Here is a 22,601-nt window from a genome sequence, read left to right as displayed (position 1 = left end):
AAGGTCCTACCACCGGTAATTTAATACGCAAATGCGAAATTAACGAAAATAATAGTAAGAGGTGGTAACGTTAAATATAGCAAACCCCTCCAACGACAAAATATAAATGAGGGTTGCAAATTTAAATTAAGACCTACCTTTTTAACGATAACGAAAAAATTAACAGGAAGGATAACCACAGACCAACACCCTCTCAACGAAAAAAACGAAAGCGATAAAAGAATGAGGGTTGTTAATCTATCGTGTACCCGAACCCAACGACAGCGACAATTTTTAGTTTAAAGTAACTAATTTAAAATAACGGGAAGGTATTTAAACAACAACTAACAACCACTCTCAACGACGAAAGAAATAAATGAGGGTTGTTAGTCTTTGTGTACCCGACCCAACGACAACGAAAAATTATTATTTAAAGTAAATATACTAAAAATAACGGGAAGGTATTTGAAATATGGACTAACAACGGTCTCCAACGAAAAATAAAATAAATGAGGGTTGTTAGTCTATTGTGTACCTGACCCAACGACAACGAAAAATTCTTATTTAAAGTAAATATACTAAAAAATAACGGGAAGGTATTTGAATATGGACTAACAACGGTCTCCAACGAAAAATAAAATAAATGAGGGTTGTCAGCCTATATTCTACCGAACCCAACGACAACGAAAAAAACGGGAAGGAATACTACAGACCAGTAACCGCTTCCAACGACAATATATGAGGTTACCAGCCTATAATTTATCCGACCCTAACGACAAATTTGTAACGAACTTTACAAACCTTCCGCCAACTTTGACGCAATATTTTGCTTACCCGACAAAGGTTAAGGAATTTTTAAAGGATAGTTACACCAAACGAACTTTCAACAAGTGACAACGAAAAACGACGAAAAAGGTCACTTATCAAAAATATTCGGTTCGAAGACCAAAAAATTTGCGAGAAAGGGGAAGTGGACTGTATAGAAATTTCGAAAGAGCAACGAGAGGAAAGTCGGGATGGTGAAGGAACGTGCCGGAAGCAAAATATGGCGTCCCGCGACAAATGAATAAATAAAAATGAAAAAGCACGCGAAATAATAGCTGCTGTAGGAAGCTCTCACCTGAGAACTCCTCGTCTGCTGCAGGGCAGGATCTTAGGGCGTCGGTAACGGGCACCGTTGGCTCGAAGTCTTTCAGCTCCTCCGGAATCACTGTTAACTCTTACCTCTGGTGTCGTACTTAGCCTTCAGATCAGCGCAGGGGTGCAGGGAGGCTTCAGCAGCAGCACTGAGCTTACGTTAAATTTAAAAACTACGGTTTGAAGGAAAGCTTGTAAAGTTTGGGCAGCGTAACGGCTGTTACAATTCAAATTCTTAAAAATAATATTAAAAATAGAGAATGAAGGGCGCTCCAGCTGACGAGTCAGCTGGTTTTGTTATCGAAAAAGTGGAGGGGAGCGGTTATTCGGATGTCGGTAGTTAAAACAATTAAGGTGTGGCACCGTGAATAAAATATTAGGAGGTAAAGGCTCCTGACATCTGGCAATACTGAACAATAACATAAGATAGGATTCTAAAGGTTTAATTCAGATGAACCAAATTAATAACAGCGCATCATAATGAAAATTAAATGTCAAAAGTTAAAACATAAAGTAGTTTCCCTAACTCTAGTCTTAAAGTAACAAAATGATATCATATTATAAATGTCAAAGGGTGAAATATCGTGTATTAAGCAATCAAATTAAGATTGTTTTTTGGAATCTTTTTGTAATTTTTTTTAATTTAATGTCCATAATGTTTACTTTTAAGGTCTTAAATATAGATCACAGATCTGTGCATCTATATTTTCAGTTCGTATTTAATTTAGGTTTTTACGGGATTGACAGTAAAGTAAAAATTTGGAATAGATCCCTACAGTAGCGGTCAAAAGTTTAGGTTCACGTCTGTAATTTTCGGTTAAATGAAGCTATAACACAATGTGTCAATAAAGTATTTATAATCTTTTAATAAATACAAAAACAAGCTTATCCTCTAATTTAAAACCACAATTAAATAAATAAAAAAACAGTTTTTGCCAACTTTAGACTTCGAAATATCCGCCTTTTGCTTTCAACACTGCCGCACACACTTTCGGCATTCGCGTAATTAATTTTTGCAGTGTCGTTGCCGAAATTTAATTCCAACAAATATGCAGGTATTCCCAAGCTGTTCTTTATTGGTTGGACGCATTTTTCTCACACTCGTCCAATTCATCCCATAACAACTCAATCGGATTGAGGAGGCCAATCCATATATTTTAATTCTTTTTGTTTTTCTTTCTATGAAATGTAGTTCTTGCACAACTTCGAAGTATGCTTGGGATAGTTGTCTTGTTGAAAAACAAAACCTCTGCCTACAATTCGTTTTCCAGATGGATATGCGTGACGTTGCAAAATGTTATGATACATTTTCTTATCCTTATGCCATTGACTCACGAGATCACCAACTTTATCACCCGCAAAGCATCCCCAGTCCCCATAACCGATCCTCCACCGTGCTTCACTGTTGGCATCACGCATAGCTTTATCATTCGTTCGCCTACTTGTCGTCAGACATATTGACGACGTCTCCCCCCAAAAATTTCAAACTTCGATTCGTCAGAAAATAAAACTTTAGACCACTGTTCAGACGTCCAGTTTTTGTGTTTCTGAGCCCATTTCAACCTCATATCTTTATTCTGACTACGTAACAAGGGTTTTTTGGCAGCAATACGACCTTTTTGACCATAGTTTTCGCAGACGCCGTTGCACTGTCGAAACCGATACTCGCTGTTCTCGGATGGCGTTGAATTCTTCGCAATTTTCTGGAGCAGTTGGAGTACGTTGGCGTTTGCTCTGCACGCAAATAAATTGGTCTTCGCTTTTAGACGTGACTTCTGGCCTACCTGATCGAGATCGACTGCAATTAAGACCGGTTTCTTGTTTTCGTTTCAAAGTACTCACGACAGCGGTTTGAGATACCTTCATTTTTTCAGCGATTTTCCGCGTTGTGTAGCCCTCATTTGACAGAGCTACAATAACAGCACGAGTTTCGACACTCAAATCGGCTTTGCGACCCATTTTAAATGATGTCTAACTCCACAAAATCTCATAGGAATACAGGAAAAAAATATTTAAATGGATCAAATTTTCCGAATAACATAAAACGCTTCCTGCAAGAGGTATTTTATTGTTATTTGGTAGTCGTGGGAACAATTAAACGTTTGAAATTCAAAATATATTCTGAACATAATTTAATATGATAACCTTATTTCGCAGAGTGAACTTAAACTTTGACCGGTACTGTGTAGTACTGTGTATACAATGTGACATACCAAAGCCCTTGAGTACATTCTTAACATAGATATATTGGTCCAATTTTAAAATAGGTACCTTAACTCTATCTCTAGTTACTCTAATACTCAAGTAATTTTGTACAGGCTCTAAATTTTTAATACTGAATTCTTGCTCTAACATTTAATACAGTCTTAATAATAGAGCTATTTGACCTGTAAATTATATAAAATCATCCACATATAGAGCTATAATAATTAACTCTTTAACATTTTTAAGGTAATAGACACAGGGTTCACATTTACTTTGAGTAAATTTATTTTAGTTAACAAGTCATTTACCTTGCAATACCACATTCTACTAGCCTTTGTAAAGCCTTTAAAATTGTAAACAGACTTTATCTTTATTATTATTATCACTGAAACCTTGTGGCTGCTCCATATAAATGACCTCATTTAAACTACCATTTAAAAATGCAGTATTTACATCAATATGGTCAATGTTTAAATTATATTCATTAGCCAAATTAAATAACAATTTCATAGTAGAGTGGCGTACAACTGGGGAAAATGTATCTTTATAATCTACCTCTTCTTTTTGTGTAAACCCCCTCGCTACTAATCGAGCTTTCAACTGCTGGAAACTACCTGAGGCGTCGCATTTCGCCTTGAATACCCATTTGCATTTTACATTTTTTTTATTTTTGGGCCTATCCACTAATTTTCAGACGTTATTCTCGATTAAAGAGTTGTACTCACGTTTCATAGCGTTTACCCACTCCTCACTGTTGAGACTGCTTATAGCTTCCTTGTAAGTTTGTGGCTCATCAAGAAGTAAATCCTGAGCAAGTAGAGATAAGTCATAATCAGTATACCTTTTTGGCGGCACCGATCGTGGAATCGGACGAGAACTAGAAGACGAGCCGACCTCGGCTTCCCCTCCAGCTGATCCCACGCACGGCGACCACACTGGCTCTACACCTGCGCCACCTGCCGGACACTCAGCGGAGCTGTCCTCATCGTTGCTCGTGTCACAAGCATCTGCAAAAATAGATGATGTAATATCACTGTTATTTGTTATTTAACTCCGACTTATCTGACTCACTATTACTGCTCATTTCATTATTATTAATTAAATTCGAATTAAAATGATCACATAATAAATTAGGACCATTCAATAATATAAATTAATTATTATCATTAAAATTATTCTCAATATTATGTCCATTATTAAAAAATTGATCTTCTAAAAATAAAACATCACGGGATAAGAGAATATTTCTGGGATCTAAAGGATCCGCCAACCTGTAACCTTTAGTGGTTGTAGAATAACCCACAAAAATATATGGTTTACATCTGACATCCAACTTTTTCCTTTTGACACTTGGGACAAGTGCATAAGCCTTACACCCAAACACTAGAGGTGAGTAAGGATGATTTTGGACCCAGTCCACACTTCCTCAGGTATTTGTCCATCTAAAGCTGCTGTGGGAGACCTATTTTTGAGATAAATAGCAGTCATCACTGCTTCTCCTCAGAACTGCTGTGGAAGACCTGACTGCTGAAGAAGAATTTTGGTGAGGACAGTATGGTACCGTAGTCTGATGCACAATCCCCTCTTTATATAAAAAAACCCAGAAAAAAAATATTATTAATATACTCTTACCCATTATCACTTCTAAGACATTTAATTGATAAACCTGTCTGTTTCTCTACAAAATTTTTAAATTCTATGAAACGGTTACATACCTCTGATTTATTTTTCATCACATAGGCGAAGCTCTTCCTGGTGAAATCATCAGTGAATGTGACAATGTAGTTCGCACCACTCAAGCTGCTCACTCGCAACGGTCCGCATACATCAGAATGCACCAGCTCCAGAGGCTTGGTTGCTCGTTTCCCTCCATTTTTAGGAAAAGGTTTAGCAGCTAGGTTTCCTGCAAGGCATGGTATGCAACCCTGCAGTACCTGTCCATTCTGAAACATGCAACATAATATACAATCTTTTTGTATTTCTTGTATGAGTAACAAAAATTTGGAATTGATATAAAAAATACAAAAAGATTTCAAAAACCAATCTTGAAACTGAAATCACATACATTGGTTTTTATTTTATTTGTGGTTGTTATATTTACATGAAGAGAACGGTTGATTAATAGCTTAAATGAGATGATTATTTTAGTTAATTTTTGTCAATATGAAAGTGGACGGCGACAGTATCGTGCGCTAAAGGCTCAGTTAGTAAGTGTGTTGCTGCTACATTGCCAGCATTTACAATATTAGTAGGATCATCGGCAATACGCTCAATTAACCATCTACACTTGATTTCTCGTATTTTATTTATTACTGAAGTAGCCTTTTACCCACGACTCCGTCCATGTAGAATTCAGTTTTCACAACTTTGCCATTTTCCGGGATAAAAACTATCCCATGTCCTTCCCCGGGATGCAAACTATCTGTATCCCGAATTTCATCTAAATTGGTTTAGCAGTTTAGACGTGATGAAGTAACAAACAAACAAAGAAACAGATTTACAAACTTTTGCATTCATAATATTAGTAGGAAATGCGAAAGCTTGCGAGTATGTGCGTGTGTGTATGTATATTTGTTACCTTTCACGCTAAAATGGCTAGATGGATTTGGATTAAATTTGGCATGTAGATAGGACATCTGGAATAATACATACACTACTTTTTATCACAATATTCCTAAGACCATGATGAATTTTCCATTTCCAATAGCAATTATAGAAGGGGCTTAAAACTACCACAAAAATGCATGTTTGGCAAATATTAATCCTATAAACTTATGGTTTGAAGAGACTCAGGAGACTGTAACTATAGCAACGAGTGACAAGAAAAAGTTGATCAACCCAATTTCATATGAAATTAATGTTTTTACAAACTATTTCCTTGCTTTCTTTCATCTAAATTATAAAAGCATTTGCATACTTAAAAATTGTTGTTTTTTTATAATATGTAAACCATCTAGTAATTTTATTTAGTCCAGTAAATATTCAGAAACTATTATTTACAGTAGGTACCTACTCCTTTTGAGCACATAGCTAGAGGGCTGGATTATGCTCATGTCATGTTTATATATACTGTGAGCATTGGTTATTCTTTAAATAACTTTTTTGGTAGAATGATCATTGATTGGTAGAAAGAGTTATTGTATTGTAATGTTATGTTAGGGATCATATATTAGGGAACAAATAGATACATTCCTATTATTTATATATATATAAATATCAAGGGACAATTCACACCAATTGACCTAGTTCCAAAGTAAGCTTAGCAAAGCTTGTGTTATGGGTACTAAGCAACGGATAAATATAATTATATAGATAGATACATACATAAATACATATTAAACACCCAAGACCCGAGAACAAACATTCGTATTTTTCATACAAATATCTGCCCCGACACGGGAATCGAACCCGGGACCTCAAGCTTCGTAGTCAGGTTCTCTAACCACTAGGCCCTCTGGTCGTCTATATATATATATATATATAATATATATATATATATATATATATATATATATATATATATATATATATATAATATCCATGTCAGATAGGGCACAATTAAGCAGGAAATTGTAAAATATAGCAAATTGTATCAGGCCAGATTATCAAATCACAAATCAATTGGCAACAAAACTGAAAGGCACAGGAAGTATGCACTACAACAGACTGAAGACAAAAAAGATAGGCATCCAAAACCAGTAAAAAACCGTTTTACTGGTTATAAAATAGATACACATGCAGAAACACTGACACACAGGAACAATCCCCAAAAAAAATGTTAATTTGTTGTGTAACTCAAAATCTGCATATTTTCGTGGATAGCTGGCTGGTTGGTTTTGGTGGTGGTGATAGTCTATTGATTCATAGTTGATTGTACAACAAAACAAGAAAAGAAATCTAAATCCTGGTGAATGTCCAAAAATTATAAAAAAAGAGGTTAACTATAATTGTGAGTATTTTTTTCCTATTGTCCTGTACTAGACTTGAAAATTAGCAGGTATATAGGCAAAATAGCTTTAATACATGTTTTTTTTTTATTCAACTGGATGGCAAATGAACAAGTGGGTCTCCTGATGGTAAGAGATCACCACCGCCCATAGACTTGCACTTAAAAGGAGTTTATAAATATTTGCCTATTTTTCTTCTGACTCAGGGGGTGGATAAGCCAGCAAAACATAGTTGTGTTGAGTTTTGAACTAATAACATAACAGCACATCACCGCCGTGTGAAAACCTTGTAAGTACCTAATCTAACATCATTTTTCTAAAATGTTTTATAATTCTATTCATGAGAAAATCTTGTGATACACGACCGCATTAAAAAGAAAAACACTACGTATGCAAATTTTTGGTACTTACGAGGTTTTCACGAGGCAATTATTAATAATTTGTAATAAGTACTTACACAGTTCAAATTTGTTGTTGTTTCTTTAAAAAATATGGCTGTCCATCAGAGGACAATTTTGCCAGTGTCTAGTAGTTTTTGCCGTTGTACGGTAAAAAAATTCTAGAAAACGAAATATGAGAGGTAATGGTGGATGAACGATCAGTTCAAATTTTATTCTGAGTATTCGTGGCAGCGCCACGCGAACTTTTACAGAGAAACTAGCGTTTAGCGGTTGTTTTCTGATCAAACCTGCATCGACACAGTCAGGGGTGGTACACTTCAAATATCATAAATTTAAGCGACGACAGCGACGCTAGAGTTATATAGGGTAACTAAAAAAAAAAAAAAACGCGACAGTAGTTTAAAATACTACTGTTATTCGCACTTTCGTTGTTGAGCCGCCATTATCTTAAACTCCTCATTGCATATTTCGTTTTCTGTCCTCCGATTGAGCGATAAAATACTAAACCAGTTAAAGCTAATAAACTATTAACAATTATGAGTGTATTACGGAAAAGATTTTGCATTTTCGGCTGTGATTCTTTGGGTAAGTGTCGGAAACAATATTGCTGAGAGTACGAACAAGGTCCTATGCTTTGAAGTAGTAAATATAATAATATTTAATTTTGTTTTTAGTTGTCCACGGCGCAAACCTTCACCGGTTTCCAAACCCAGAAAAACGCCCGGATTTGTTTGCTGCTTGGGTGTCGGCTGCTGGCGACTATTTAAAAGAAAAGGACCCTAAAAAAGTATTTAAAAACAAGAGAATATGTGACCATCATTTCAACCCTACAACTAAAACAACTGGAGGCCGTCTTATTTGGTCAGCTATACCAACAATCAATTTGCATCGTAAGTAATATTTTGTACTTTTACTTTCATGTTCGTATGTTTACCTACTGGTATACAGGCATTTTACTCAGAAATTGAAGGTTATATGACAAAAATGATACCTTTGTAGTTTTGTCACATCCGTGTGTATGCCCGTATATCACAGGAAATTTACTTAAAAACTAAAGGTTATGTGAAGAAAATTGTAATGGTAGAGGTAGATTTCTGTAATTAAAATAAAATACACTTGTATAAAGAAATTATTGTAGTAGCTATAAATTCCTAAAGCAGTAAAATATCGTCATATAAAAAATAAGCCATCGTTGGAATATTGTTGATAGGTAGAATCAGAATTGAAGAGATTCTTATAAAAACTATAGTAGCCTACCAAATTACATACCTTAAGCGGCAACGGGAGGAGGACATTGCTCATACAACTGATGGTGCTTAGGGCTGTTAGGTTTTTAAGTGGTTACTGTGTATATACCAGAAGGCTAAATGATAGTAAGCCTTTCACATGGTGAGTAGACATTCTGGTAAAAATAGTGGAAAGCTATTGGCTGAAACAAAACTGATTGTTATGCAGATGATTGTGGCGGGCTATATCTCTAGTAAGAGGACTTCTTCTGGCTAATGTGATGATGAGGATTATTGTAGTAGTGGTAACTGTAATGTGCGAAGTAGAAAATAAGGCATTGTGGTTATATTTACCTGACTACGAAGCTTGAGATCCTGGGTTCGATTCCCATGTCAGAGCAGATATTTGTATGAAAAAAATGAATGTTTGTTCTCGGGTCTTGGGTGTTTAATTTGTATTTAAGTATGTATCTCACTGTATAATTATATTAATTCCAATGCTTAGTACTCATAACACAAGCTTTGCTAAGCTTACTTTGGGACTAGGTCAATTGGTGTGAATTGTCCCATGATATTTTATTTTAATTTTTTTTGTATTTCTTGTTTATGCTCTTTGTATGTATAATTGAATTATTAATTGGATTATTTTTTTTACATTACAAGCTTTAATTTAGTTTTAACTGCCCCGTTGTATGTCTGTCTGTAATCAAATCTTGCAAGTTAAATTTGACCAACTTTCAGTAGTCAGATTGACTTGAAATTTGGCATAATTATGTAAATACCATAATCTGGTAGTGAGTAGTGACATCCTGGTAGTCCGGCCAGTCCGTTATAACTCTTCTATGGTTAATGGCATGGACTTGAAATTTGGTACTCAAGTTTCGGTAACAATGCAACTATAGTCGACAAAAAGTATATTCAGCAAGAAAAGCAAGTATTAAAAATATTTTTTTTACCAAAAACTTGCAAGTTAAATTTGATCCACTTGCTGAAAGAACACATGAACATAGTGTCTTCCCCTTAAGGAACTAAGAACTGCCAATGGACATTTTCTTAGATTAAACTCTGATTAGATAGTTAAGTTAAAGATAAATTGCTTATTAGCCTAGATAGGCTAGATTGTAATGTAATAAAGCACCTTACCTACTTGCTGGTTTCCGATTGAGCTGAAATTTTGCATGCATGTGTAAATCAGATGACAATGAAATATTTGTTTGACGACCAGATGGCCTAGTGGTTAGAGAACCTGACTATGAAGCTTGAGGTCCCGGGTTCGATTCCCGTGTTGGGGCATATATTTGTATAAAAAAAACGAATGTTTGTTCTCGGGTCTTGGGTGTTTAATATAAGTATGTATCTATCTATATAATTAGAGGTTCTCAATTCGTCTGTATGTTGTTTTTTTTTTAGCTCCACCTGTCCCATTGTCTGTCTGTCTGCAATAGAATCTTGCAAGTTAAATTTCACCAACTTCCAGTAGTCAGTTTGACTAAATTTTGAATACTTATGTACATTGCGTGACAATACAATAATCTAGTAGTGACATCCTGGTAGTCCAGCCAGGATCGTCTCCGCAAGACGGAACTCTTTAACGGTTAATAGCATAGACTTGAAATTTGGTATGCAAATGTAGTTTGGGTGACAATGCAAGTACAGTCAACAAAAAGTAAGGTCAGCAAAAAAAGCTTGTATTAAAAATTAAATGTTTATGGTTAGGTTATTTATTTCTTGTTTTTGTTTATAATAATTGGAATTGTGATAAAGACGCAAAGATTTAATACAATGTACCTATTAAACTTTCTTATCTGATTTAAATTATTTTATACTTTTTAGTTCTTTTTATTTATTTACTGTAATGTTGTAATTTTTTATTGATCAATTAATACATTATAATAAATAAATATTAATTTGTTAAAGGTGTACAACAATCAATTGCTACTGTTGTGGAGGCAGACCACAGCTATTGTGGACCTCGAAGGGAATATTTCCAATCAAGACCTCTAGCTGATATAACAAATACACCAGGACCGTCATCAGCAGATAATGCAGTAGAATTTTCAATACCATCTGGGTCTTCATCAACCACTTGTTTTACTTCAAGTGATAAGCACCATTCTCGAACAAGAAAAGTGAAATTTGATGCAGGTAAAAATATGTTTTTTATTTTTATCATGTAAGTAAAGGTGGTCTTTACTAGACCTGACTTGATTGGTCTTTTGGCATATTTGAATCTTGATCTGTTTTCATAATTTGAATTCAGACTTGCATGGGATTATTTATGAATGTTGAAAAAATATGTGGCAATCCCTAGCAAAAGGGTCCTTATAGCAGGTATTGAGTTAAGCATAGATATGGTAGTCCGGCCAGGATTGTCTCCGCAGGGTGGAACTTGAAATGGAAAGGACCATGGGCAACTTTGTATGGGAGTGTAACAAAAATCAACAGAGCTAAGAATTATGTCATTAAATAGGTCATAACAAACTTCATTTCATTCTATGGGTACAAAGTTCAATTGCAAAGCTGAGATATTCAAGTTTTATTCAGAGTAAATATCTATGAGAAACTGTGTTTTACCTGGACAGTTCTTCTTATAAATCCCGCTTTAAAAATTCTGGAAGGTAATTAAGACAGATTTACTCTGGTACCAAGGTGTATAAAATAAAAATATGTTCGTAGTCTTAACATTGTTCTCCAAAATTTCATACAAGCTAATATAAGGTGTTCTGCCGGGTTCTCTATCGTTTGCCGAAATTTAATATGCCCGAATGTATCGTTCTCCAGAATTTTTATATGCCATAAAGTAATTTATTTCTGAAATAGTAATTTCTTCAGAGTTGATATTAAATAAAACTAACATAACCTACTGCATTCTATATTCTATATTATGACATTTAAAAAAATCCTGAAAACAGCACGGTTCTAAGTATATATTTTATGGCAATTGTTGGTACAGTCGCCATCAAATATTTCGTAGCAGCCAAGGTGTCCAAATATTTCTGAGCAAGACCAAATTTTAATAAATTCTGCACACTAAATACCATTTATATAATAGCTATTGCAATTCCACAAATATGTAAGCACTTTGTTTTTCAATAATTTCTTTACATATGACCAGCCAAAAAATATCTGATCACACATATCTGCACATTAAGGCAAAATATACCTAGTGTCATTGTCATATGGATTATAAATGGTTAGCTAATAGTTTAAACAACAATTTGACAGATTTTTCTAGTGTGAGTGAAGAAGAGACATGCGTGTAGATCACCTACACAAATTAATTGAAAGAATACGTGTCGAAATTTGAACCTAGTCTTTACTTAATTACAGTTAAATTTACCTAGCAGCCTACTCCATAATTAAAAAAAATATTTACGTGTACGTAGAGAAAACTGATCCCACCACACAAACGAATTGAAAGAATAGGTGACGAAATTTGAACCTAGTCTTTACTTCATTACAATCTAATTTCGCTAGCGGCAAAACTCCATAACGCTTGACACTTGACAGCTGAACTCCACAATTTCACACGTGCTTGCCAGTTAAACTCAAATGTGAATGTAAATGTAAGCCTTATCAGAAACGGCAGAGGGATTAATTTCACTTGCTACGTTTAACGTTTAAAATGTTTGTATTTTTTTTATGTATGTTCACCGAATACTCAGTCAATTGTGGACCGATTTTCAAAATTATTTTTTTATTTGAAAGAGTACTCTTCTGAGGTGGTTCCATTGTCACCAAGATAAGATCCGATGATGGGATTCTAGGGAAATCGAGGGCAAACCTCAATTGTTATGGGCACACCTATAGCGATTTTAGCATTTTTAGCATTAGGATAAGAATTTACATTCAGAAACCTATCATTTGGTAAACTGGACCTGATCAAGAAGACCGTGGCCAATGGAACTCGTCAAAGCTAACCAATGCTCGCGCGTCTAAATGATCATGATTAATATACAAGCGACTAAGAAGAAGCTTTAAGTGAATGATTCTTTCGAACTGATCTGTTGCTGAAGCCGGAAGGTAGGCAACGGAACTCTTGTTATAAAATAACGTAACTAAGCCGTGTTTGGGCTTAATGGAATCGTTGGAGATGTACTTTGAGTGCGAATCACTAAAAATGAGAAATAAAGAAAAATTTTAACAGAAAAGTAAACCCGATAAAAAATATAAAATAACAAAATGGAACCGACTACTAAAACCTTGAAAATATTTTTTCATTTCTCTTGCTCTTAAAATGTTACAGTCTGCATATCGGGACAAAAGCTCTTTTTTAGGGTTCCGTAGCTAAACTGGCAAAAACGGAACCCTTATAGTTTTGCCATGTCTGTCTGTCCGTCTGTCTATCTGTCTGACCGTCCGCGGCTTTGCTCAGGGACTATCAATGCTAGAAATCTGTAATTTTGCACTGATATATATGTAAACTATGCTGACAAAATGGTGTAGGTACAATAAAAACTAAAAAAAAAAATTTTTTTTTAGAGTAGCTCCCGTAGACGTAAAGTGGGGGTGTTTTTTTTTATCCAACCCTATACGATTTTTTGATAAGTTGATTTTTTTGCGAAATATTAAACTTTAAAGTGCAAATTTTCATTAAAATCGAGCGTCCCCCCCCCCCTCTAAAATCTACACTAGTGGGTGGAAAAATTTGAAAGAATGGTAGTAAATTTATCAAACTTTCAAGGAAAACTATATCGGTTAAGTTTGTTTGAGAATTTTTAGTAGTTTTAAATAGCAGCCTAAGGTATAAAATATACCTAAGCTTGAAAGATTCCGTATAAAATACGAAATCCTTAGAAAAATATTACTTAATTTTTTCGTTATGGCTACGGAACTCTATTTTGGGCGTATTTTTTTAACTTAATTGGCAAGCCTTCGTGGTTTACTTTTTGCTAAGTACATTCTTATAAAGAGTTATTTATAAAAATGAGTTATAAGACACTACCGTACACGCGGCTCCCGCTCGCGTAAGCGCCACTCGCGAGCCGCATCAACTCTTGGATGGGGGACCACTGAGTGGTTACTGAGGTAGAGTTTGTCTAAACTAAGATGACGCATGCTTCACTTAACTAAATCAGTTCGTTATGGCTAGTAAGACAGCAAATCTAATAATCTAATCTGTCTTATTAGTCGTAATGAACTAATATAGTTGAATAATGCATGCGTCATCTTAGCTTAGACAAGCTCTAGCTCTCGTGTTTTGAAAGGCACGGTTACTCATTGATTCCGGTTGTTGTCTACGACAGTAGTTTTTAAGTTAATTTAGGAGCCTTCTGGCGGTTTGAGAACTTCTAACAATATACTCTAATGGCTCAACAATCGAGACGTGTTCAGATAATTGTGAGCACTTTGGTCGCCCCGATATATCTGATAGCGACTGAACGGAGGCTGTCAATTTTCTATATGTTATAGTAGCCTCTGGTAAAATCGAAAATTGCGGACAAAACTGCACGTATATTCACAGCACGTCTTGCAGACCTATGTAGACTATTGTAAACTAATACAACTTGATCCTAAGTTTTCTTGTTATCATTCGTAATTGGAGGCCAGACTTATACTAGTTGTCAAGTTTTGATAAGGCTCGGTGACAGAAATCAAGCGTTCCGAATAGCTGACATTTCGCTTATTCCCCACTGTTAAAAGCAACGGATGACCCATGCGGATGACTATATACCTACCGTTTGACGTTACGTTACTCTTCTCGTGAATTGTCAAAAACTTTAAAATATGAAATTGGCTTTACAATTTGTCCAGAGGCCGTATTGCCTAACGTTTCTGTTCTGATGCTCGCGATCGCAATGAAATGACAGCTTTTGTATACAATAATACGTTTTGTAGGCAATACGGCCTCAGTTTGTCTAAACGAAGGATCTACTGTTCACTTCGTTAATAGAGAATATTAGGCAAAGCTCTGTGCCACTCGGTATTTAAATAAAGACAGACATGCTTTGAAATATTCAACCTTAACTCAAAGCTTAAAGGTATATTTTGCCTTAATGTGCAGATATTTGTGGACGCCTTTATTGCTTAGATACATTTGATGTCTTGTGTGATCAGATATTTTTGGCTGGTCGTATGTAAAGAAGTTATTGAAAAAAAAAGAGTGCTTACATATTTTTGGAATTGCAATAGCTATGATATAAATGGTATTTATAGTGTGCAGAATTTATTGAAATTTGGTCTTGCTCAGAAATATTTGGACACCTTGGCCGCTACGATGGCGACTGTACGGTAAGTGAAATTCGGGCAAGTAAAGGTAAACGGTTCTGCCGATATTCACCAAGAAAAACACAGTTTTTCATAGATATTTATAATGTATGTATATCTGGGTTATGCAATAGAATTTATCTATGTGCCGATAGAACAAAATAAAGTAAATAAGCAGACCTTTTTAGTGACCTAATTCTCAGCTCTGTTGGTTTTTGGTCCATTTTGACGCATGGTCCTTTGGTATGCAAATTTAGTTTGGGTGCAATGCAAGTAAAGTCGATAAACAGTACAGTCAGCAAAGAACTAAAGCTTGTATTAAAATGTTTTTTTTTTTTTTACAATAAACTTGCAACTTAAATTTGATCCACTTGCCGGTTTCTGATTGAGCTGAGATTTTGCATGTATGTGTAAATCAGATGACAATGCAATATTTGTTGACGACCAGATGGCCTAGTGGTTAGAGAACCTGACTACGAAGCTTGAGGTCAAGGGTTCGATTCCCGTGTCGGGGCATATATTTGTATAATAAAAACGAATGTTTGTTCTCGGGTCTTGGGTGTTTAATATAAGTATGTATCTATCTATATAATTATACTAGCTTTTGCCCACGGCTTCGCTTCACCCCCTATTTCACCCGTTTAGGGGATGAATTTCTAAAAATCCTTTCTTAGTGCTCACTTACATCATAAAAAGAACCCCTGTACCAAATTTCAAGTTTCTAGGCCTGTGCGTTTGGGCTGTGCGTTGATCTATAAGCCAGTTAGTCAGTCAGTTTCTTCTTTTATATATATACAGAGACTAGCTTTTGCCCGCGGCTTCGCTCGCGTTAAATTTGGGGTAACAATTAACATACATCTACGTTGTTTTAGACAGATGGTGCACATTTTGGAGTTTAAAGGGAAGGGAAGGGAAATTTTATCATGCACTTAATTATAATAGGGAAATGATGCGTACTTCTCAAGTGGGTACTGATTTATTAGTAAGAGGTACTTATGATAATGACAGTTTTATGTCCTTACGACAATGTCAGCTTTTCATTTCTTCTGAACAAAATTTCACATACAATGTTAAAATTCATGGTCTTCCTTTTATTTCTGACACTATGTTATTTAACAAAAAATAATCCTTATGATGAAGCCTTTCGATCGGTATGATAAAGCTACAGGGTAATTATTTTTCTCGTGTAGCGGGTTCGATTCCCGGTTCAACCATGTAATTATTTTAAAATCTATGAATGCAGTTTAAATTGTTTTTAAAATTAAAATAATGTCTTCTTTCAGCAAAAGGTTCCATCTACAATATTCAAGGTACTTTCCCTCCATGTGGCATAGCCGTGGGACATATACATATATATATAACCTTGTTGCTCACCTAATGGACTAGGAGCATTGGACGCTCTTTAAAAGCTATTATTGTCAATAATGTCCTTGTTCACTCAACTTTGTTATTGACGTTCATAGATTAGTGGTTGACGTTGTATGAAAATGAGTCTGGTACGAGCGTACAAAAATATAAATCATTGTATATTTATCGGGTGTCCTAATACGCCTTTATTAATGATACCCGACATGGTAAGGGTACGCTTACTGTGTGACTTGAACTTTTATATACCACAAAACACTCGTGTGTGCGGCGAGCATTTGGCAGCTGGTACTTGGGAGATCCTGACAGAGGCACCAAATGTTTGTGAAAATGTTAGTCAAGCACATACGCAAGATATTGTGAACGTTATGCGGAAAGCAATAATTTTCATTCATTCTACAGTTTCAAATGTGCTTACATTATGCATTTATTACAAGTGGTTAAGATTTTCCATGGTCCGGGTGACAGCTGAAACTATTTCTTTTTTTTTCCTTGGAGCGGTTAACCGTATCACGGAAAAAATAAATTTTCCACAGTCCGGCTGGCCGGACTACACAACCGGACCACGGTTAAGAAGGGTAAAAATCAACCTACGTACGTAATTAATCATTCATAACTCGTACCAACTAAAATAAAACAACGTAAATGAGAAAATTTTCATAGAAACTTTACCCCCCCATTTTACCCCTTTAGGGGGGAATTTTATCCATTCCACTTACACAGTTAATTTTTAATTGTAACCGAAAACTTTTACACCTATTTTCATACTTCTAAGTCGAGTAATGAGAAAATTTCATATTAACTTCACCCCCCTTTTTCACCCCCTTAGGGGATGAATTTCTAAAAATCCTTTCTTAGTGCTCATTTACGCTATAAAAAGAACCCCTGTACCAAATTTCAAGTTTCTAGGCCCAGCGGTTTGGGCTGTGCGTTGATCTATAAGTCAGTCAGTCAGTTAGTCAGTCAGTCAGTCAGTCAGTCAGTCAGTCAGTCAGTCAGTCAGTCAGTTTCTTCTTTTATATATATAGATTTATCCGTTGCTTTGTACCCATAACACAAGCTTTTGGCACTAGGTCAACTGGTGTGAATTGTCCCTTGATATTTATTTATTATTTATTATTATGACATGGAGCTGATCTGATGATGAAGCTGGAAGGTGGCCATGGCCATAAGAACCACGCAATGAAATGGCACAAACCCATCATGTTTGGGTTCGTTTGATTTGTCTTGTACTTTGGCGCTAAATGGTAACCAGGGTCTGTTGTTGGAGCTGGAAGGGGCCATAGGAACTCGGTCAATAAATGACACAGTCCCATCGAGTTTGGACTCGTTTGATTCGTCTTGACCTATACTTTGGTACTAGATGGTAACCAGGGTCTTATGATGGAGCTGGAAAACGCTGCTACAAGTACGACTACGCCGTTGTAAATTTCGCATCAAAAATACTAAATCTTTTTTAAAACAAGCTTTTTTACTTGTGAATTAAAAAACTAAAAAGTTAAAATAATTTAAATCAGATAAGAAATATATACCGTTGTGATTTTGTGATTGATGATAATGATGATGATGATAATAACGGTGGTGGTGATGTTGATGATGATGATGCTGGTGATGGTGATGACTGATGGTACATAATAGAAAACAGATTGCAATCTACTGTATAAATACACACAACAATAGTATGAAAAATAAATCTCAGATTGTCTTTTTTTTTGTTTTCAGATAAAACTTTTGAGTTTCTACAAAAAACAAATCTTTCAAGGCACATGAAAAAAGAGCGGCAAAACCAGAATGAGCTACGAAGACTGCGACAAAAAGTCAAAAGTTTTAAATTACATCTCAAGCAACAACAAAAGTGGTCCATAAAAAGTCATTTTGACAAATTAACTGGAAGCATTCCGGAGGCTGCCAAATTATTTACAAGAATGCAATGTATCGAAGGGAAGAAGAAAAAAAAGGGGCGTAGATTCACTCAAGAAGAAAAAATATTGTCACTATCAATATTTAAAAGAAGTCCTAAAGCATACAAATTGATGTGCAAGTTTTTCACTTTACCGTCTAAAAAAATACTAAAATCGTTGCTTGCCCAAGTAAAATTGTCTCCAGGGATAAATAGAATATTATTTAAAGAACTAAAAAATACTGTATCCAAAATGCCTATTCAAGATCGTCTGTGTACGTTAATTTTTGATGAAATGTCAATTTCTCCTCAAATTCACTATAATATGTACACAGACGATCTTGTTGGGTTTGAAAATTTTGGGAACAATGATAAAACAGAACTTTTTGCAAACCATGTACTGGTCTTCATGGTCAAAGGCATCCAAAAAAAATTTAAGCAACCAGTAGCTTATTATTTTGTACAAGCTTTAAAAACTCATAAATTGAAAGAAATTTTAAAAGATGTGGCCACTAATGTACAAGCTACTGGTCTTAATTTAATAGCAACTGTGTGCGACCAGAGTTCGATAAATGTGAGCACAATAAATAGTTTAGTTGCAGATGCTAAAACTGCATACTTTCAAGCAGGGAAAGAATGGAGAAATGATGTTTTAATTATTAATGACAAGGAAATAATCCCGCTGTTTGATACCCCACACTTGATAAAAGGTATTAGAAATAATTTACTAAATAAAGAATTAACATATACTTTCGAGAATGAAAAAAAAAGTGTAAAATGGGAGTATATTCAGCGAATTTATGAAGCAGACAGATCATACGGGGAACTGCGGCTTTTGCCGAAATTAACAAACGAGCATATAGACCCGGAAAAAATAAAGAAAATGCGAGTAAAGAATGCAGTGCAAGTCCTCAGTTATAGCATGGCAGTGGCCACAGACAATTTAGTGGCGAGAGGAAGTGTCCCTGCAGAATGCCGTAATTTGATTCCATTTGTTGTACTGATAGATAAACTTTTCGATAGTCTTAATGCATCCAGTTTTTCGGTGATTAATGGAAAGAAATACAGAGCGGCTGTAAAGCGGGGTTCTCCTCACCACGAGTTGTGGCAAGAGTCATTAAAAATGTTAAAAACAGTTAAGTTTATGGTTCTAAGAAGTAACATTCATAAAATTGAACGATCTGTGCCGACTGTAAATAATTTGATAAAAACCATTGAAGGCTTTAAAACCATTTGGCAACTTTTGCACCAAAAGTATTCGATTGATACAATGCTTACAAGAAACTTCAATCAAGACCCAATTGAAAATTTATTCGGGAGTATTAGAAGCTTAGGCGCTAGAAATGTGGCTCCCAATTGCATTGGGTTTGAGGGAGCATTTAAAACGCTATTGCTAAACAATTTTAGCAGCAATCATTCCATTCAGTCAAATTGTGAAGAGGATGTAAACGACTGCCTACAGTCGCTGTCCTTTTTCATCAAAAATAAAGAAAAAGTCGGCTCCCCGCAGACCCAAAACATTGTAATTGATCAGCCTCTGGAAATTATGCAAAACGTAACAAGTATTGCAAAACCAGGGGCTGATCAAAGAATTTATGTCTGCGGGTGGGCATTGTCAAAATGTCTACAGAAAGTAGTCAAAGGGTGCAGAAGTTGCATGAATACATTAAAAGGTAATCCAGATAGCGAACAGTACAAATATATCAGAGCCAAAGAGTATACAACAAATAAAAAGTGGCTTTGCTATCCTTCCGAAAACTTAGTAGCATATTTTCAAGAAATACAAAATATAACTGTTACATTTTTAAATACGGAATGTTACAAACCAAATCTCAAGGAAAGAATTAAAGCCTTCATAGATATAGTTGCTGATTTCAATTTTATGGATTGCATAAATCATAAAGATGACGTGAAGGATTGTTTTGTTGATACATCCATAAATATTATAATTTATAGCTGGTGCAGATCAATAAATAGGATATTAGAAGGAAAATAACGTATAATGGGGAGGATCTTATGAAAATGGCAGCTCAAACATATTACAACAAACACAAAACATATAAAAAATAAGTTTTAATGTTACGTTCCTTTCTCCTATTTGACATACCAATTACAATCATAATTAGATTTCTCATAATATTAGTTAGGTCGATTAATTTTGTTAATCAGAATTATACTGTCATACTCAGAATCGTAATGTAAATCAGAATTATACTGTAATTAATAATTGGTTATTTTGAGTCCTTTTGTTTTTTTTTTTGTAATTTGGAGTAGAAATTAAAAAAAAAACTAAGAGATCCAAATAACCAATCATATTTGATTGCTTACTGCTTAGTAGCGACATGAGCGACATCTCTTGTCTGGGTGAGCGGTTAGTTCCGAAAGTGTGTTACGTCTCTCGATGAGAGCGAAACATAGATGTCGCTAGTGCTGTTGCTTAAGTAGCGTTGTAGAAATAAGCAACCTGAGATATGGGTGCATAGAAGAAATTCGTGTCTGTACTCCTGCAGTGGTAGTGTAGGGGTGTAGGGGCGTGCACGCAGCACGGAATGATGAGGACTTGGGTTTGATTCCAGCGCTGGTCTCTGTTTCTGGTTTTTCTGTGCATCCATGTCTCAGTTTGTATATTCGATATACTGTAATTGTTTGACAAAACATAAGATTATTTTGACTAAGTTTGGATAGGTATTTAACTAAATGTAAACAAAACGGCATCAATCGGTGTCATAAATATTGAAATTCCCATTAAACTATCTAAAAAATTTACTTTTCTGTATTGAAATACACTAGTCTAGTTTGTATTACAATGATAGATAAGTAAAATGTTAAAAATCCTTGAGTGTACCAAATCTGGCAGCTGAAGTTTGTTTACATTTAGTTAAATACCTATCCAAACCAAGTATAGTAGTGTTATCCCAAGACGGCGACGGGGGCAGATGTTCTCAAGATTAACCCTTTCACCCCGGCTGTCGAGTTAACTCGTTTTGTGCGATAAGCTCTCAGATTCGGTAGCCGACTATACCCGTTTCCAAATTTTTTGACTACAGCCAATGAGGGCAATCGGAAATTACTTCCGGAGCCGGATACTTTGTGTCCCGTACTCTTGGCCTTGACTTGATTCATACCTAGTTGCTATAGTATCATTTTGACAATTTTAACAAACGAGTTATCTCGTCAACCGGCTCTTCAGAGCGTTTTACCTAGCCGAGTTAAATCGTCTTTCGGGCGTATGAGCATAATTTCTGTGAACGAGTTAACTCGCCTATAGGACTGAGGAGCCGACATCATTTCACTGAACCTGGCAAACTGGGTAGATTTTGTGTACGACTTTGCCGAAACGAAAGGGTAACCCTTTACTAGGTCGAAAAGAACAAGCGTGTATTTATAAGTTCTTTATACAAGGTGTTAATTAAATAACTGAAATCCTCAGACACGCCAAAAATTTTTTAATTTTAAGTTAGTTGCTGGCATTTATTTTTGAATACCTTCATTATTTTAAAAACATATTCGTGTATTTGCTAAGTCAGTAATTCTACTTTATATCTAACTCTACACTTGCTCTACTCATAATTCGTATTTGTCAGTTGCGCTTTGACGTTTGACGTTTTAGAAGAAATTCACATATTAACAGCAAAACAGCCAATATTAAATTATCTAAATAATATGCAACCTCGCTAAAATATTTTCATCACACTTGCTCGTAAACAGTGTCGTAACATGCAGGCTACCTGGTTCCAACCCTCCAAATAAAACCCTCGACATTATTGTACTTGTCATGAAACCCGTGGTCGGTCGCATGAGTCATTGCCCGTACTAATTTCTTGTCATGAAGCCCAAGGTCGTAACTGAGTTTGTTACTGCATGGTATGCTGCTGCCCCGTGTGCGCGCTGCAGTAGGAGCGCGTACACGTCGGGTACATGCTGTGGAGGTAGAGCTGGCACTGCCAAGACCGCAGTCAACGGTATCGGCAATTTTTGAAAAATATAAGTTTTACTTTTACAAATATACAATTGTACTTGCAAATGGGATGTAAACATTGTATGTCGCACGGGCGGTACTAGAATTATGAACATCGACTCATTAATGCCCTCAGTCTTGGACTTCGGGCTTCTAATAGACTCTCGTTCGTATATACCGCCCTTAAGACACAATGTACTATTAATTGGCATTGCAGTCGTAACTTTTAACTGGGCACAATAAAAAGGTATTTAAGAACACAAACACAACCTAATT

The 22,601-nt window shown here is 35.4% G+C and overlaps 2 long non-coding RNA genes across 2 annotated transcripts; one reads left to right on the top strand and one right to left on the bottom strand.

Moving 5' to 3' along the window:
• Nucleotides 1–3,621: 3,621 nt before the first annotated feature.
• LOC141441569 (uncharacterized) lies at nucleotides 3,622–7,963 on the bottom strand. The gene is made up of 4 exons (XR_012452814.1): nucleotides 7,726–7,963; nucleotides 5,037–5,264; nucleotides 4,216–4,328; nucleotides 3,622–4,128 (listed from the first exon to the last, which is right to left on the bottom strand). It is a non-coding gene; the product is annotated as an uncharacterized lncRNA (long non-coding RNA).
• A 90-nt stretch (nucleotides 7,964–8,053) lies between these two features.
• Nucleotides 8,054–20,353, top strand: LOC141441614 (uncharacterized). Its single transcript, XR_012452822.1, has 4 exons — nucleotides 8,054–8,254; nucleotides 8,344–8,559; nucleotides 10,813–11,040; nucleotides 18,190–20,353. It is a non-coding gene; the product is annotated as an uncharacterized lncRNA (long non-coding RNA).
• The last annotated feature ends 2,248 nt before the right edge of the window (nucleotides 20,354–22,601 follow it).

Source organism: Choristoneura fumiferana, chromosome 24 (genome assembly GCF_025370935.1).
Source record: "Choristoneura fumiferana chromosome 24, NRCan_CFum_1, whole genome shotgun sequence".
NCBI classification, from domain to species: Eukaryota; Metazoa; Arthropoda; class Insecta; order Lepidoptera; family Tortricidae; genus Choristoneura; species Choristoneura fumiferana.
This window is presented reverse-complemented; position numbering and strand designations above follow the sequence as displayed.